The sequence below is a fragment of the Pan troglodytes genome, chromosome 8 (assembly GCF_028858775.2).
Source record: "Pan troglodytes isolate AG18354 chromosome 8, NHGRI_mPanTro3-v2.0_pri, whole genome shotgun sequence".
In the NCBI taxonomy this organism is placed as follows: Eukaryota; Metazoa; Chordata; class Mammalia; order Primates; family Hominidae; genus Pan; species Pan troglodytes.
This window is the reverse complement of record NC_072406.2, coordinates 27,475,242-27,493,311: the sequence shown is the minus strand read 5'-3', so window position 1 is coordinate 27,493,311 and position 18,070 is coordinate 27,475,242. Positions and strand designations below refer to the sequence as shown.

Here is an 18,070-nt window from a genome sequence, read left to right as displayed (position 1 = left end):
TCTTAATTACATCATCTGCAGTGACTATTTTTTTTTAAGCAGTCTCACTCTGTCGCCCAGGCTGGTACCCAATGGCATCATCTCGGCTCACTGCAACCTCTGTCTCCCGGGTTCAAGCGACTCTCCTGCCTCAACTTCCTGTGTAGCTGGGATAACAGGTTCACACCACCATGCCTGGCTAATGTTTGTATTTTTTGTAGACACAGGATTTCGCTGTGTTGGCCAGGCTGGTCTTGAACTGCTGACCTCAAGTGATCCACCTGCCTTGGCCTCCCAAAGTGCTGGGATTACAGGCATGAGCCACCAAGCCCGGCCCGTAATGACTTATTTCCAAATAAGGTCACATTCTAAGACTGGAGATTAGGACTCAACATCTTTTTGGGGGGCGTGGGGGCAAGGGACAGAATCCAACCCATAATACCATACAACCCGACAGTCCCACTCCTAGGTTTTTACCCAAGAGAAATGAAAACATATGTTCTCACACAGACCTGTGTGAGATGTTTATAACGGCTTTATTCATAGTCACCCCAAACTGCAAACAAGCCAAGTTCATCAACTGTAAATGGATAAACTGAGATAAGCAATACAATGGAATACCATTTGGAAATAAAAAGAATGAATTACTGATACACCCAAGAACATAGAGAAATCTCAAAAGCATCTTGTGAAGTGAAAGCAGCCCTGAAGGAGACTGAATATATAATACCCTTCATGTTGCATTCTGGAAAAGGGAGAACTATGGAGTAAAAATTGCAGAGACTGTGGGTGGGGAGGAGGGAACTCACCACAAGGGGACATGAGTCAACTTTTTTAGGTGGTGAAATATTCCCTATGATAATTGTGGAGGTGGTTACACAACTGTATTACATGAGTCAAAATTAATAGATCTGTAGACTAAAAAGAGTAAATCTTACTGTATATAAATTTCACTTCAAGAAGCTGGGTGTGGTGCTTCACGCCTGTAAACCCCACCTCCCAGCTTCAAGCAATTCACCTGTCTCAGCCTCCCAAGTAGCTGGGAAAACAGGCATGCACCACCATGGTAATTAGGCACCAAACTCTGGGTCACGGGCCTGTCTCAGGCCTTTTTTTTTTTTTTTTTTTTGGCATCTACCTGAAACTGTCTCTAGTTGTTTATTCTTTACTCCTGACCGGACAGCACCTTCCTAGATGCAGCAGTGTCCTTTCTTCCCTACCAGGACAGCTTGCTCTTGTTTTACATGTGTTGAAGCTCTGAGCACACAGTTTTACTTTTGTCTCTGCTCAAACATAGATAGCCACTTACGTGTTTCATCACTTCTAAGCAGCCATCAATTGTGAAATTAGGATATCTTAAGCTTCAGATGCCAGAATGTACAATTTTATGTTAAATCATATTCAGTTTAGACCATTTTTGAAAAGACAGTGTCTCCTGAGTGGCTTGACTCCTTGTGAGCAAGACCCGGGCTCTCCCTCACTTCCTGTTGCAAGTTTGAGAGACATGTATCCTCTCCAGGGATTAAAACCAGTAAGGCCCCCCTGCTCCACCTTCAGGTGCAAGCCCCTTCTCTTTGCAGATGCTTTTATCTTGATATGCAACAATTGCTAGCAAGGTGCAGAGCAGGAATTACACACAGGTCTCAACAGGAAAGGCTTGTTTCCTGAGTCTTTCATTCACAGTGAAAACCGGGGCATGATCTTCAAAAACTGAAAATATCCCGAGTCAGTTAATTTCCTTTTCCTTTCCAGCCTCTTTATTTCCTTTTCTTCACTCCTGCTGCATTCTTGTCTGTAATTATCTCTTCCTCTCGGTTCTCTTTCTTCCCTCTTTTCCCCTATTGCTCCTCTCCTTTTTCTTCTCTTCCTTATCCTTCTCTTATTCACCCACCTGCCTGCCTTATTTTTATTTTTACTTTCCTTACTCTCTCTCTCTCTCTCTTTTATTTTATTTTTATTTTTTTGAGACAGGGTCTCCCTGTGTCACCCAGGCTGGAGTACAGCGGCACAATCATGGCTCACTGCAGCCTCGACCTCCCAGGGCTCAAGGCATCCTCCCACCTCAGCCTCTGAAGTAGCTGGGTCCACAGATATGTGCCATCACACCCAGCTGATTTTTGTATTTTTTGTGCAGAGGCAGGGTTTCCCCATGTTGCCCAGGCTGGTCTCCAACTCCTGGGCTCAAGCGATCTGCTTACCTTGGCCTCCCACAGGGCTGGGATTACAGGCATGAGCCACTGAGCCCAGCCTCCTTACTCTCTCGAGTGTGCCTTTCATTATTGCTGTTCTTACTCTGTAAAGTTTTGTGTTCTCCAATATGCCTAAAAGAAAGTCTGCCACAAACTTGCCAATAATATACCCACTGGGTCTTTCCATTTTTTTATACCAGGCTGACCTAGGCAATGGAACAATACCTTTTATCCACTTCTTGGTGTGATTACAGCTCAGGCATATTCATTTTCAACCTCATTAATAGTCCCCTGGGCTTACTTTATGTCATCAGGAGAGGAGTGAGAATTATGGAAATCTCAGTAAAAACAATGCCCCTTGTCTTTTCATTTCTGTGGTGTTTTTGAAGCTCGAGTTTCCAATAGCTCCATAGAACTGCTAATCAGATTTTTTTCCTGTATATAAAACTGAGTCTTAAGAAGAGTCATTCCAACAAACATGCAACGTGCCCTTAGTTCAGCTTTATCAAAATTTTCAATAAAGATACTCAGTTCAGTCGTCCACAAGCAAGTCAATATTATTATTATTTTTTAAAAAAGCCACTGTCCTTAAGGCTCTTTATTTAACATAGCAGGGACATATCCAACCTCTTTTAGAAAGTTTTAAAGTAATTGTTACAAAATGTTTGAAGGAATAAACTATTAAGGGAAGTTTTTGTGATTCTTTTATACAATTGGGAAGTATGCCTAAGTAATTCCGTCATATTTGTTTTTAATTTAATTTGATAAATATCTATCTAGCTCTGATTATGAAGTACTTATTGTGCTGGGCACTAAAAAAGATTAAAACATTGATTCCTGCCTGCCTTCAAAGTTGACAAGGTAATTAGGGAACACGTACAAAAAAATATTGCATAGGACAAATAAGAAGTTTGTTAGCTTCTCGAGTATAGAATGGTGCTTTTTATTTAACTTACTCTGTTCCCAAATCTAGCTCACTCCTTTCCACACTGAGATACTTAATAAGTAATTTATAAATGCTCAGTGCTATTAAAAAATTAAATAAGCACTTGGTCTAGGTTATAAAAGTTAAGGAAGGCCTTGTGGCAGACCTAAGATTTGAACAGAAACTTAATGCATGGGCAAAACTTGGATCTGCTAACAGAGGGGAGGAAGAGCATTTCTGCCAGAGGGAAAATCATGAATGAAGATTGGGAGGTGGAAGTGGGTATATTTATGCCTCACAGGAAACTTGGCTAGAGTAGAGTTCACTTCAGCAAGGCCTAGGCTTAATGTCCAGAAGACCAAAAGATATCCATTAATTCTCTCCCTACAAGATCATTCCTATCAGCTTATAGAAAATTATTTGTTTCTGCCTTTTTTTTGTTGTTTTTTTGAGATGGTGTCTCACTTTGTCACCCAGGCTGGAGTGCAGTGGCATGATCTCAGCTCACTGCAACCTTCACCTCCCAGGTTCAAGTGGTCCTCCTGCCTCAGCTTCCCAAGTAGCTGGGACTACAGGCACATGCCACCATGCCCAGCTAATTTTTGTATTTTTAGTAGAGATGAGTTTTCACTATATTGGACAGGCTGGTCTCGAACTCCTGACCTCAAGTGATCCACCCGCCTCGGCCTCCCAAAGTGCTAGGATTACAGATGTGAACCACCACACCCAGCAGTTTCTGCCATTTTTAAAAACAAGCAAAACAGTGAAACAAAACCTTTCTTGGCCCTGGATTCCCCTCCGTCTACTACCCTTGACAAAGCTGCCTATACTAGCTGCCTCCAATTCCTCTTTTCCCATTATGTCTTGAAGCCACTCCAGCCAGGTCTTCATCCTTGCTGCTCCCCGAGTGATTCTTGGGTTGGTAAACAGTCCCTGTCTCGTGTAACCTGGTAGCAGCGTTTCACAAAGGTGCCCATCACATCCTCTCCTGCTTGAAACCCTGGTCTCACTTGGTTTCCAGGTTTCATTCATAGCTCCCTTGGGTCCCATTCACTTTCACTGGCCATTCCTTCTCTGAGTGTCTTTTTTTTTTTTTTTTTTTGAGACAGAGTCTCGCTTGCTGTGTCACCCAGGCTGGAGTGCAATGGCACGATCTTGGTTCACTGCAACCTCTGCCTCCTGGGTTCAAGCAATTCTCCTGTCTCACTCTCCCGAGTAGCTGGGATTACAGGCATGCGCCACCACACCTGGCTAATTTTTGTATTTTTAGTAGAGACTGGGTTTCACCATGTTGGTCAGGCTGATCTTGAACCCCTAACCTCAGGTGATCCACCTCCCTCAGCCTCCCAAAATGCTGGGATTACAGGCGTGAGACACTGCACCTGACTCCTTCTCTGTCTCTTTTGCCAGTTCCCAGCAGCTCCCCGACCACTAAATGCCAGGGCGCCCTGGGCACAGGCCTCAGTTTCTCCCTTGGTGGTGAATGCAGGCTCCTGGTTTTCAGTATCACACACACACACTGATGGCTTCTGATCGTGCTCAGAGCCTCTAAGAGCCCACAGGACCTCATGTGATCTGTGACCCTCCCAGGACAACGACTGTTTAGGGGGAAAGAAAGAAGCAACTTCAAATTTAATTTATTTATTTATTGAGATGGAGTCTCACTCTGACGCCCAGGCTGGAATGCAGTGGCGCGATCTTGCCTCACTGCAACCTCTGCCTCCCACGTTCAAGCGATTCTTCTGTATCAGCCTCCCGAGTAGCTGGGACTACACGTGCCCGCCAACACTCCTGACTAATTTTTGTAATTTTAGTAGAGGTAGGGTTTCACCATGTTGCCCAGGCTGGTCTCGAACTCCTGACCTCAAGTGATCTGCCCTCCTCGGCCTCCCAAAGTGCTTGGATTACAGGTGTGAGCCACCGCCCCCAGCTGACTTTGAATTTTAATAAAAGAAAAGCCAGTTGTCCAGCTTTGAGGGGAAAGCGTTGTATAATTTGTTTTACTAGATTAGCCTAGCTGATGTGGCCTGTTTGTGAGATGACTTGAGTCATAGTGTATACTTGTGTGGGGCAGACGGAAGGAAAGCAGTATTAGTGGATATGCACTCTGAGGATTGTGTGTCTGTGGGCCAGGCAGAATTTGATAGAGATGGAGAGAAAAATGTGGATTTGAGAGAAATGATAGAGAAAGCAATGTCTTGGTTTTGTCACCAAAGTAGATGTAGGGCGTAAGTGAGGAAATTAAGATTATCTTGAAGTTTATGCAGTGAAAAAACTGTCAGGTTAGTAAGGGGGCATGGGGGTAAGTAAGGAAGTTCTGAGTAAAAAGAGAAGTTCTGCTTTTCATTAGTCACATGGATAAACTGTCTTTTAAAAGATTATGAATCTCTCCAAATCAAGCTAAGAATGGTCATGAGCAAATCATTCTTAAAATCAATTTCCATACCACTAGGTTTCTATTGTTCTATGATAACATTTTAATTGCCAATTCAATTCATTGAAAGTTTATGGGCTCGGTGAGGTGGCTCACACCTGTAATCCTAGCACTTTGGGAGGCCAAGGCAGGCAGATCACTTGAGGTCAGGAGTTCGAGACCAGCCTGGCCAACGTGGTGAAACCTTGTCTCTCCTAAAAACGCAAAAATTAACCGGCCATGGTGGTGCACGCTTGTAATCCTAGCTGCTTGGGGGGCTGAGGCAGGAGAATTCCTTGAACCTGGGAGGTGGAGGTTGCACTGAGCTGAGATTGCGCCACTGCACTCTAGCCTGAGCGACAGAGTGAGACTCTGTCTCAAATAAATAAATAAAATTAAAAAAAGAAAGTTTACCTATTTCATCCTGAGTCACTTTGTAGCGACTTGTATTTTTCTAGGAATTTTTATTTCATCTGCATTTCCAGACAAAGTTGCTTATCGTGTTTTTGTATGCTGTTTTTAGTTTTGGGGTATCTACAATTATGTCTCCATTTTTATTCCCAATCTTTTTTACTTGTTCTTTCTCTGTGTGTCTTTGTCTCTCAGCCTGTCTGTCACTTATCATTTTGGACAAAGGTCTGTTATTTTCTTTGGTCTGTCAAAGACAAGGACAGTTCTATCATATCTTTGTATTTCTTTATTTTGTCCTTGTAATTATTTGTGTATGAAATGATACAAATGATAGCAAATGGCTGAAGCAATTGTTGCAGAGAGAAATGAGCTGAGAAAAGCAGGTGCCTGTCAAAGTACAGTTTCCAGCAATGTGTGTTAGCTGTGGACTTAGAAAAAGGAGGCCACCAGAACAAGCTGGAATCTTGGACAGGGTAAGTAAGGAAGGACAGGGCAGGTTGTTCTGAGTGCTGATGGCAACTGAGAGATGAACAAGGAGAATTGCAAAACCTTTCCAGAAACTGCCCTCAGCTGCCCAAGGACTCTGTCCTTCCATCATGCATTCATTCTCTCTTTTTCCTTATAAAGTTCCAACTTTTATTAAATTAATATTATCCAGCTAACACTAACATTAGTTAGAATTTTAGTTCATGTTAAATTTGGTGGAACAAATAGAAGAATGTTATTACTTGAACAGCAGTTTTAAAAGTCCAGTAATCATTAGCAGTTCAAATGTGTGGGTCACACACTTCTCTAAGCAGAGTTAATAAGTAAACCTTCTCTGGCACGATTTAACATTAGCTGCAGTTTGAACTTTACTTCTAAGATTGGAGTGGATCACACAGCTCTCTCTTCCAGACAAGCCTGGGGAGCACAACAACTAAAGCTGGAACTTTTTATATAAATAAGGACTTATGTATATAACATGTATATATATTTATACTCATACATACACATATACACACATATATAAGGACATATAAATGTTTTATATGTATGAGGATATAAAGATATAAATATATGTATTTGGTGGCTGAGAGTGACTCCCAGCTAATAACTAGCAAGGAAAAATTTATGCATATATATTTTTATACATATTTATAAATGAATGAGCTTAGAAGAGGACCTTGAGCTCCAGACGAGATGAACTATGAGCCCTGCCAAGATCTTGGTTTTGATTTTGGGAGGCCTTCAGCAGAGAATGCAGCCATGCCACTTCTGGACTACAGAAATAACTATGAATTCATTTACTGTTAAGTCCAGAGGAAACTGAAGCTTTGGATAAGTTTCTTATCCAAGGTCACCAGGCACATCTCTTTAGTCCTAGCCTAGCCTTCCTTCCATTCTTCCATGAACTTATTTTATTGCAATTAATAGAAGTTAGGTGAATATATATATATATATATATATATATATATATATATATATATATAAAACTGGCATTCAACTAGTTATTAATAATATAAGCATTCCAAAGGATACTTCCTGCTAATGGAAATGTCTGTATCTAGAGCGAATATCAGAAAGAAGAAAAAAAAGTTGGAGCAAACTGTAGAATGTTCACAGAAATTTGGCCATTTGTATTGTATGTTAGTTATTTGAATTAGGAAATTTATAGAAATTATCTTCATATTGCTTAATTGCAGAGATGGTTTGCTTACTCGTTAGTGTTGACCATTAAGTTACCTTAATATTTTTGACAGGATGAGCGCTTAAGGATTTTGTTCCCCCCTCTTTGCTATTTAGAGATTTTAGTTTTAATACACAGGAAGACTCTCAGGAAATCCTTTTTTCTGGTTTTGGAGTCATGTAAAGAAAAAAACGTAAAATGCAGATCTTTGCATCATTCAGTAGTCGTTTATGTGAGTAACAGCTGTTTCTCTTGATTCTTCGCGATGTACAGTTACAAGTTAGAACCACCATTTCATAGAGTCCCTTTGATTTTAAAATTGTGAACAATGAAAAGCAAGTGTTCTTTAAAAATGAAATTAAGTGTTTTAGGCAATACATAATTAAATGTTTGGAAAATAAAACTCTCCTGAATTTTTAAACTCTCTAGAATTGGCAAAGTACTCAGTTACATTATGAAATACAGCTCTGTTTTGGAGCTTGCAAAATGCTTTTGTAGTGGATAACTACTGCAGGGGACAATACTCATCTTTACTGTTGGTGCTGTTAGCATATTTAATGAAGTAATTCCATTCCTGTGCTCACAAATGCTCATGCACAGAGGCTCTTTTAATGAAACAGCTTATCATCTGGTTTCTAGCATGTTCTTTCAGATTTGGGCATATCATTTCGATCCTTCCTAACTACTATTAATTTAAAAATGTATGCATGTGCTATATTTGCTTGGCAAACCACACAACTTTTCACAAAGATTTTCCACAAATGAGTTCTCTGTGTCTCTTTATTGAAAAGCATTATCTTCTTGACTTATGGAACATTACATTAACGTCATACAACAATTGTGCAAACCAGTTAAGCAACATAAAGGAACTTCTGTTATATTTACATGATTATGCTATTTAAATGATAAAATTAGGATGCCATATTCTTTTTTATTTTATTTTTTTTTGAGGCGGAGTCTTGCTCTGTCACACAGGCTGGAGTGCAGTGGTGTGATCTTGGCTCACTGCAAGCTCTGCCTCCCGGGTTCATGCCATTCTCCTGCCTCAGCCTCCCGAGTAGCTGGGACTACAAGCGCCCGTCACCATGCCTGGCTAATTTTTTGTATTTTTAGTAGAGACGGGGTTTCACCGTGTTAGCCAGGATGATCTCAATCTCCTGACCTCGTGATCCACCCGCCTCGGCCTCCGGAAGTGCTGGAATTACAGGCGTGAGCCACCATGCCCGGCCTAGATGCCATATTCTTAACTTCGTTTTCCTTTCCCTATTGTTTTCAGTATTCAGGTCATCAGGGTTCAATGAAGACTTGGTAACCACTGAACGGACCATGTGGGAGCTCGGTTATTACTCAATGAGAATTCCTTCTTAGGCCTGGTTCCTGGTTTACTGCTGAGCTCTGCATGTGATACCTCTCCAAGGTTTCCACCTTCTGCCTGCCCTCACATTCTATGTTTATATTAAAGAGCATCTGTCTGTTTGCCTGTCCTTCCATCTATCATAGAATTCTAAGAGAGCCTCCACAATTCCTGGCCTCTGGTATACACACAACTTCTCCAGTTATTCAGTCATACCCTAATCTAGCTATTGCTGTGATGGGATTTTGCAGATGTAAGGAAGGTCTCGAGTCAGTTACCTGTCAAGATAGGAAGATGATCTGGGTGTGCCTGACCTAATCACATGAGCACTTTAAATCTGAGTCTAGAGCCCTAGATGGTCAAGTCAGAGATTGGAAGCATAGAAGGATTTGCTGAGACACTGCTGACTGGAAGGTGGGGAGGGCCACATGATGAGGTTTCTGGGCAGCCTTTAGCCTTTAGCAGCTGAGAGTAGCTCTCAGCTGACAGCCAGCAAAGAAACTGGGTCCTCAGTCCTATAACCACAAAGAACTGAATTCTGCCAGCAATCTGAATGACCTTAGAAGAGGACCTTGAGCTCCAGACAAGATGAACTATGAGCCCTGCCAAGATCTTGATTTTGGCTTTGGGAGGCCTTCAGCATAGACCCCAGTCATGCCATTTCTGGACTAAAAAAAGGATGAGTCAATATATGGGTGTTATAAGCCACTAAGTCTATGGTAAGATGTTATACAGCAATAGATATCTAAAACACTGATTTAGAACCCAATGCACCTTAGTGGCATTATAGTCCCAAAGCCTTTGTTGTTTTTTCTTTCCCCCGTCTTTTTCTTATTTAAACCAAAAACAAATAAGCAGAAATTAACTATTTTCTTTGACCTATCAATTGAGGCCATGAGGCCAATACCAATGTATTGTATCTGTCTTTGTGGGTTTTGTGTTGAATACCAAAGTGCTTTTGTCTTATCATCAGAAAGATTTCCCTTGAGACTATTGTTAGCACCTGTTACTTTGCCCTCCATTCTGTAGTTCCTCGTGTCTGATTCAGAGGAAGATTATTTGCGAGGATGGCCACAAGAATTCCTCCTCTCCTAGTATAGCACTCAAGCCCTGTTGCAATATGACTACTGCTTCTACCATCAAGGGGGGTCTCTTTCTCCAAATCTTGGATTTGGGCTGACCTTGTGACATTTTTAATGGTAGAATGTACAGACTTCTATCATTCTTCTAGACCCATAACGCTAGAGCTCCAGGGGCCTTACCACTTCCTCTTTCACCCTCCTGGACCGGGCTGTTGTGTGAGGAAGTCCTATCTAGCCTGCTGAGAGGCCATACAAGTGGATCTGAGATGCCTGAGCTGACAGCTGCCATCAACTTCTGGACTTTGAGACCACCCAGGGCAAGCCAGTCCCTGGCCAACCTCCCAGTTGACTGCAAACGCATGACAGAGCCAAGCTAATGCCACATGGGGCAGAAATAAGATATCCCAGCTGAGCCTTGTCCAAATTGCCAACCCACAGTATTGTGAGCAAAGCATGTGTTCTTATTTTAAGCCACTAAAGTTTTGAGGCGATGTGTTATACAGTCATAGATAATTGACACAGAATGAGAGAGCATGGCTTAAAAATAGGATTTTAAAATTAAGATTTTATTTCTTTTTGAATGGATTACGATTCAAATGTCCACGTACACAGTGCAAAATTTAAGATACAAAAGAGTATACATGTCAAAACAAATTTCCCTCCTTGAGGGCATTGTTAAGTTTTTCTCATCTCTTTGGAGCTCTTCAGCATGGTGGTTTGGGTGTAAAGTAACAATTTTAAGATTACGCATGAACAAAATGACCAAAGTAGACAATAAAAAAGCAACACGTCTTATTCCAGATTGATTTGCTTTGTATCATTTTACATCCCCAAATAGTCATTTCTGCTTTGTTCAATTTTCCTTAGGGGTGAATTTGCAAGATCCCCAGATGTCCAAGCGAAAGGATGAGGTCATAGTGGAGTATATGGGTGACCCTGTAGGTTGCTGCTCTGAAATGGAAAATTATTATGTATGTTTTCCAGTAATGCAAGATCAGAGAATCTATCACCAGTGATGGGTTAAATGACTCAGAAACCATTCAGCGGAGTGTTCCCTTTGTATTGTAAGGGAAATCAGTATTTGTATTGAAAGCAAATCAGTAAAGACCCTCTAAGCCACCTGATAAACTGTGTCAGCCCCAGAACAAAATCTTAAATACAGCCCAGCAGGCTATTTAGGCCATTAGTTCCCTTGACTTTTTCCAGAGTCCTGTCTACATTCAGAATGTGAAATCTACAGTATATCAGACTTGGGCTGAGGGTCTGGTGTTGCCTGTTATAACCCTGGGAAGTACCAGGCTTATTCATTCAACAAACATCTATCACCCACAGAGTGATATGTTGCAGACACTGTGGTGGATGGTATGGATACAAATGGAAATATCACCATAGCTCATAACCTTTAAGTTTTTATTTCCTGGGATCCACCCACAGTGGCTCCAGGGGTCCCAAACCAAATTGGATACTTGATCTTACCTGTATTAAAATCCCACTAAGATTCCCTAGGGATGTGAGATATTCAGCCTAAAAGAGCAGATTCAATATATTGATACTGGCCTCCTGTCTTTTATTTGAATTAATAAATTCAAAGTAAATATTTGCTCTTATTTGTTTTTGGTTTAAAAGAAATTATGGTACCTAGTGCAAAAGGTAGCATCGTGACTTTGAGCCTGTAGGCATTTATACCCCAGAGTATGGAACGAGCCTTTGTTTCTATTTCTCTCACGGGGCAGGGAAAAGACCGTGGTCACTTATCACATTCACACACTCTGCCTGTGGCCTTGCATCACAGATGTTCGTCCAGGCTACTTTGTATGGAGAAGTCAGGCTCACTGCTGGGATGGGGTTTAGAATCTTGAATCCAATGCATCTTTGGTTAGAATCTCGAATCCAATGCATGCTTTTTCTATTCATCTGATGGGGCTGCTATAACAGAATACCCTAGACTGAGTGGCTTAAACAAGACATTTCATTTTCCCACAGTTCTGAAGGCTGGAAGTCCAAGATCAAGATGGCAGTAGGGTTGGTTTCTGGTGAGGCCTCTCTTTCTGGCTTGTAGTTGGCGGCCTTTTCATTGTGTCTTCATGTGGCCTCTTCTCTGTGTTTGGGCAGAGAAAGAGAGAGTGGGGAAAGGGACAGTGGGGAAGGAGGGAGGGAGAGAGGAAGAGAGAAGGAAGGAGGGATCTGGTGTCTCTGCCTCCTTATATAAGGCCACCAGACCTATGAGCTTAGGGTCACACCCTTATGACCTTGTTTAACCTTAATTACCTCCCTATAGGTCCTGTCTCCAAATACAGTCACATTGGAGGTTAGGGCTTCAACATATGAATTATAGGGGTATGTGGTACACAGTTTAGTCCATAACACTTCCCATATGCCAGATATTACATTAGGCAAGTGGGTATAAAGATATGTATATATGTCAAGCATAAACTCTGGGCTCACAGAGGCACATATTTACGATACAGTGCAATAACGGCAATACCATGTCGGGTATGGGAGGGGCAGAAAAGATCCATTTAGTGTGAGCAGGTCGGGAAAGGGTTTCCAGAGAAGACTGATTCTCAGAGAGGAGAGGAGCTCTTGGGGATTGGTGAAGGTCTGCTAGGCAGAGGGGAAGCCCGTGGAAGAGCATGACAAGGCCATATATTCATTATTTCATCCAGTCTTCATCACAGAGCAGGGCCACTTAGCAAATACGGCACTCTGGCTGAGTGGAGCCTTGGATGTTTGCTGGGGAGCTTCGACTTGATCACGTAGCAGGAAGCAGGCATCCACTAAAGTGTTTCAAGCAGAGGAGGAAACTGAGCATCTTGCACCTGGAAAGTTCACTTGCACCCCAGAAAGTTGAGAGGAAAAGCATGTGTTAGATCAGAGGCTGGGGCCAGTTAGGAAACCCCTGCCACCATATTGTGACTGAGCCCAAAGGCAACAGTGGCGGTGCCAGCAGAGGGGGAGGGAGATAGCCAGGAATTGTGCACACTGCACAAACCTTGGAGTTGATGCCAATGTGGGGAGGGAGAGGGTTTAGGCTGGATTCTAGGTTTTGGTTTGGTGACTGGTGGAGCCATTGTCAAGAACAGAAACACAACTCAAGGACGGGAGAGAAGGAAGAATCATAGGAAACACCATGTATAAAGTTCATGGAATTCAGCTTCCTCAGCTGGGAAGGAGTTTCTTTAAGTTCTCTGGTAGGGATTCCACCCCTCAGTGGGCTCCAGGGACCCAGGGATGGCCAGACCCTTACTTGGCTGGCAGGCTGTGGCTTAGAGCATGGTGTGTGATAGGTATCTTTGGAATAAGTAATTTGTTTACCAAAATCCGTAACTGATGTGACTTTTCAGTATGACTATGACCCAAACTATCTTAGTCAGAAAAATTTCCCCATAAATAAGCCCTTAGTCATCTGTTGCCAAGACAGTTAAAAAGCTTTTGATCTAAAATCCACGAACCTGTTGTCCTTTTTGCTACGCTGAAACCGATAACTGTTTCAGTCCCTGATTTTGTACCTCCTGTGATTCAAGTAGATTGTAATCTCAGAGCCTTAGGGTTGGCCAGAAAAGCACTTGTAAGAGAGCTGAAGAAAAGGAGATCAGAGAGCAGAGAAGAGGCGGAATAAACCCTTTCTTTCTTGCATATTTAAATTTCCAATTACCCTTTGATGAAGGGAGGGGAGGAAAATGGGTGAATCCCCAGGTCACCGGGTTTTGGGTCCTGGCTTGACCGTAAATTTGTACAATTACAACAAATGTCTCCTTTTCCTCCCTGATTCTGTCTGCGTTTTCTTCCAAGAGGAATTGGCAGGATTTCTATGGGGACGGCCTCTTAGCATCGCAGACTTGCCGGGGAGACGGAGCCCGGACACCCAGGAGCGAGACGCTCTTGGTTACTTTGTGTTTGAGACAGAATAACAGAGAGAGATGGGGGTGAGCACAGAGAGAGAAAGAGAATGAAAGAATGAGACAGAGGAGAGAGAAAGAATGAGAGAAAGAGAATGAGAATGAGGGAGAGAATGAGAGGAAGAGAGACAGAATGAGAGAAAGACAATGAGAGAGAAAGAGATTAAGGGAGAGAGAAAGAGATAAAAGAAGAGAGAATGTGTGTGTGAGAGAGAGACAGGTAGAGGGAGAGAGCGAGGGAACGAGGGAGTGAGAAAAAAGGAGAGTGAGCGCCCCGGAGCTTTGTGGCTGTGACCCACGCGGCCGCCTTCCCACTTTCCCGGTCATCCGGGGCCGCCGCGCTTCCCCTCCAGCCCTCGCTCCCACCGAGTCCCGGAGGCCGAGCGCCGCAGCCCCGGCTGGCGCCCCTCCCGGCGCGGATGCCCGGCCTTTCTGGATCTCCGCCCGACGCGCGCGAGCCGTGGAAGGAAGGCGGGGGCGGGGCTGCCGGGGCGGGGCGCGTTGGGGGCGTGGCCTTGCCGCTCCGCCCCGCCCCGCCCCGCCCCGCCGCTTAATTCGGACGCGCGGGGCCGCGGGGAGCGAGAGCCACCCTGCGCCGGACTGGCTTGCGGGCCGGGCCGCCGCCGCCGGAGCCGCCCTCGCGCCGCCTCGGGCCGCCGCCGAGCAGTCGGGCCGCTGGGCGCCGCCGCGGGCGCCCGGAGCGAGCCGGGAGGGAGCCGCGCGCCTTTGTGCGCGCCGAGGTAGGTTCGCCTCCCGCACTTACTTTCCACACAAAGACGAGGGGCGCGGGGAGGCGGGCGGCGGCCCGGCCCGACCCCGGCCCCGGGGACCCTCTCGGCGGGCGGCCGGGCGGGTGGGGGGTCCCCGTGCGCGGGAGGGCAGCGGGCATACGGGGACCACGGGTCACCCCGCGCGGCACCCGGGAGGTGCCGGGGCTCAGGGTGGGCACGCGGCGGGGCCGGGCGGGGGGCGCCGCGGAGGCGGGGGCCGCTGCGGGGAAGGGGCCCAGCGGCCGCCCGGCTCATTGTTGCCTCCTCGGCGCTGCCGCGGGGGAGCCCTACCCGGCGCGGTGTGCACTGCCTGGCCGTGTGCGCCGTATGCCCGCCCTCGGCGCCCCTCGCCCCGCGGCGCCCGGCGTGGACCGGGTCGCGCCCCGACGCCAGCCCCCGCCCGGCAGACAAAGCCGGGGCCGGGGAGGTTTGCCCCGCGCCGAAGGTGGCCGTGACACTGACTCCAGTCTGCAAGTAACTTTTCCTCTTTTGCCTCTTCTCTTTCTCCACTGTTCCAGTGAACCCAGCATATGGGGTGGTGTAACACACACAAGGAGTCCTAATTCAATTTGGGTTCCGTAATTTCCCCCAGGCATCTTTAGGTCCCTTGGAGGTGGCACTGATGGGTATGGCCAAGTGTTAGTGTTGTGTAGGGGATGGTGTCCACCACTTGTGAAATCTGCAAGAGGAATTAGGTTGAGAGGGTAAACTGTAGATTTCATTCTTTGCTACAAGGTACCAAGCCTGCTTCCTTCCTCCCTCCCAAAGATTTTAGGCAATGACAGCGGAGCAAAGTTACTTGATAGGATGGGTGCGATTTTGAGGGGTCAAAGAAAAACGGAATGAGGGCTGTTCGACTTCACATTCTTAAACTTGCGATTTCTTGCTATCAAGTACATCGGTTTTTCTCCTCCAGCCACGTTTTCCTAACATCACTTTGGAAATTCTATCGATCCAAGTGGCTTTAAGTTGAAATAGTGTCTGGGCTACCTGTCCAGAGAAGTTTTCTTAGCGCTGCTGGTTTCCGGTTTAAAACTTTTCGTGAGAAAATTTTATATATTAATTAAAAAATTGAAAATATATAGAAAAAAACCACTCATATGCTCACCACCCAAACACACCCTAAGGATGAAGGCATCTTTGCTTAATTTGTGACTTGGCAGCCATAGTGTGTTTGTGTGTGTGTGTGTGTGTGTGTGTGTGTGTGTGTGTGGGAAAGAGGGTGGGGTGGTAAATGAGAGCATTACTGACCAGCCACATCAGCCTAAAATATATTTAATCATGATAATTGTACAATATTGGTATGCCACTTACATCCAAGATTAATACGGACAAGTTGTTTTGAAATATATTTTCTTATAGGTTTGCAAATAACCACCTGTACAGAAGGGAGAAGAAAGAAACAGGAAAAACAATGTAAATTTCCACTTTATTTGGAAGAATGGGCTGACAAAAAAGTTTCATGGACTATATTTTTGAATTCAGGAGTCATTTGGGATTGACTTTTGTCTTTAAATGAAATCTTTAAGCTTTAAAAATATTTTAAAGGTAACATTGTGTTCTGAGATTCATAAGAAATATGTGATGGAAAGGAATTCTTGTTTGTGGAACAAAGAATAGCAGTGATTGTACAACCGGGTGCATGCTGGCTTCTTAAAGACCTTGCACTGAGAAAGTAAAATAAGGGTTTTTCTGAGAGTCGTGAGTTGTGTTGAGTGTGTATGTTCTTTTAAAATAAAATCGTTCTTTAGCCACAGATTTGGCCACTGGACGCTTTTGTCATTACATACTTTTATTTTCCTCTTGTAACATTTTTGGACTTTTGAATTCTCTAATATGCAAATTAGAGGTCTTTGAGACAACCGTTTAGAAGTAGGTTGATCATTAGGATGATGCAATACATTTTGAAGTTAGAAGAATCTACAAGAAGGAAGTTGTGGCTGTGTCCACTCAGGTGCATTTTTGTTGCAGTTCCTGACACTCGGGGCGCTTTAATCTGCACACACGCTCAGGGGAGCGTTGCGGTGCAGTAGTAGCCTGTGAGTGAATGAGTCATGCATGCAGTCTGCTCTGATGATCGGCATTCCTTCAGGAGTCGTGATGCGTTTCTGTCTGCAAAAGTCAAACGAAGCTCCAATAGGAAATGTCACAATCTCCTACCCCAGGGGACTGGCGATCCCCTTCCTTGGATGGTTAAAAATGGACTTGATTTGCGCTTCTGAGAAATTGACATGTGAGATCTTGTTCCTGATGCGGGAGGATGGACGCCGTCATTCATTAATTCATTGAATCTTTCCTTTGACTGTTAATTGTTTAAAATGTCACAAGTAAAGGTGGAAAAGAGTTTTACTGATTTTCTTTGGGAATGGTGGAGGGGTAGAAGACTTCTCTCCTGATGGAAAGAGGAAAGATCAGCAATGTGGCTTAATGTTATTCCTAACTTACCTTCTGCCCCTTCCCTCCAGAATTCTGTGTGCAAGTGTTTTAAGGAAATGGGTTGGGAGTTTGGGTAAGTGAGATCTAGATTTTGGGCATTTGTAGAAGTCCCCGGCTATCTGGGGGAGTTGTCGCTCTTCTTTCAGCCTAGAGAAGGTGGCTATGGGTACTAGTGTGCTGTGGGGCACACTCGGGGGTGGGAAAGCTGCTGTGGAGTGGGATGTCCTCTGTGTGCATCATGGGGTCGAGTGTGGCCTTGGGATGACCTCATGAGACCTTGCTGCATTTCCTTGTATAGTTCCCTTGTCTAATCATGGCCTATTTTTGCTTTTCCTTCTTGAAACAAACCGTTTTTCTCCCCTTTTCCTTTCTAGTTCAAGAAGGGCTGGGCCGGATCCATCTGAAGTTTCCCTCGCCCTAAGTACTTAGGAAACGTGCTGAAGAGGAATGGACAGTCTTACCCATCTCATATCCCTAATTCCAGTACCCCATCAGTGAAACAAATAAAGATTATTTGGCAAGCTGGATTAGATTGCCATTTAGTTATGGTGCATGGACAAGGGGCTGTTTTAAGGTTGATGGGGGAGGCTTTGCTTGTCATTTACTCTCCATTCACCAGACATTCAGTGCCCGTCATGTGCCAGGCACTGGGTTTACTGCTGTTAACAAGACTATAAGGCAGGTGAGGAGGATATTTAAAGAACCGGGCTGGGTACAGTGGCTTGTGCCTGTAATCCCAGTGCTTTGGGAGGCTGAAGCAGGAGGACTGCTTGAGGCCAGGAGTGTGAGACCAGCCTGGGCAACATAGTGACCCTCATCTCTACAAAAAATTAGCTGGGTGTGGCAGCGCGCTCCTGTGGTTGAAGCTACTCAGGAGGCTGAGGCAGGTGGAATGCTTGTGACCAAGAGTTTGAGACCAGGCTGGGCAACATAGTGACCCCCA

The 18,070-nt window shown here is 44.5% G+C and overlaps 1 protein-coding gene and 1 long non-coding RNA gene across 4 annotated transcripts in view; both read left to right on the top strand.

Annotated features, from left to right (window-relative positions):
- FAM107B (family with sequence similarity 107 member B) overlaps positions 1–18,070 on the top strand; it is a 259,956-nt gene that overhangs the window by 159,297 nt on the left and 82,589 nt on the right. Inside the window, exon 1 of one of the 3 annotated variants that reach the window (XM_016962688.4) lies at positions 14,479–14,661. The exons of 1 other annotated variant lie outside the window; for it this stretch is intronic. The gene's annotated coding sequence lies outside the window, so the exon portion shown is untranslated. Of the gene's footprint in view, positions 1–14,478; positions 14,662–18,070 lie in introns of those variants that run through there. One more of the 3 variants, XM_063780477.1, reaches the window with a different exon arrangement.
- LOC134807030 (uncharacterized) lies at positions 14,669–17,654 on the top strand. The gene is made up of 2 exons (XR_010146577.1): positions 14,669–16,107; positions 17,502–17,654. It is a non-coding gene; the product is annotated as an uncharacterized LOC134807030 (long non-coding RNA).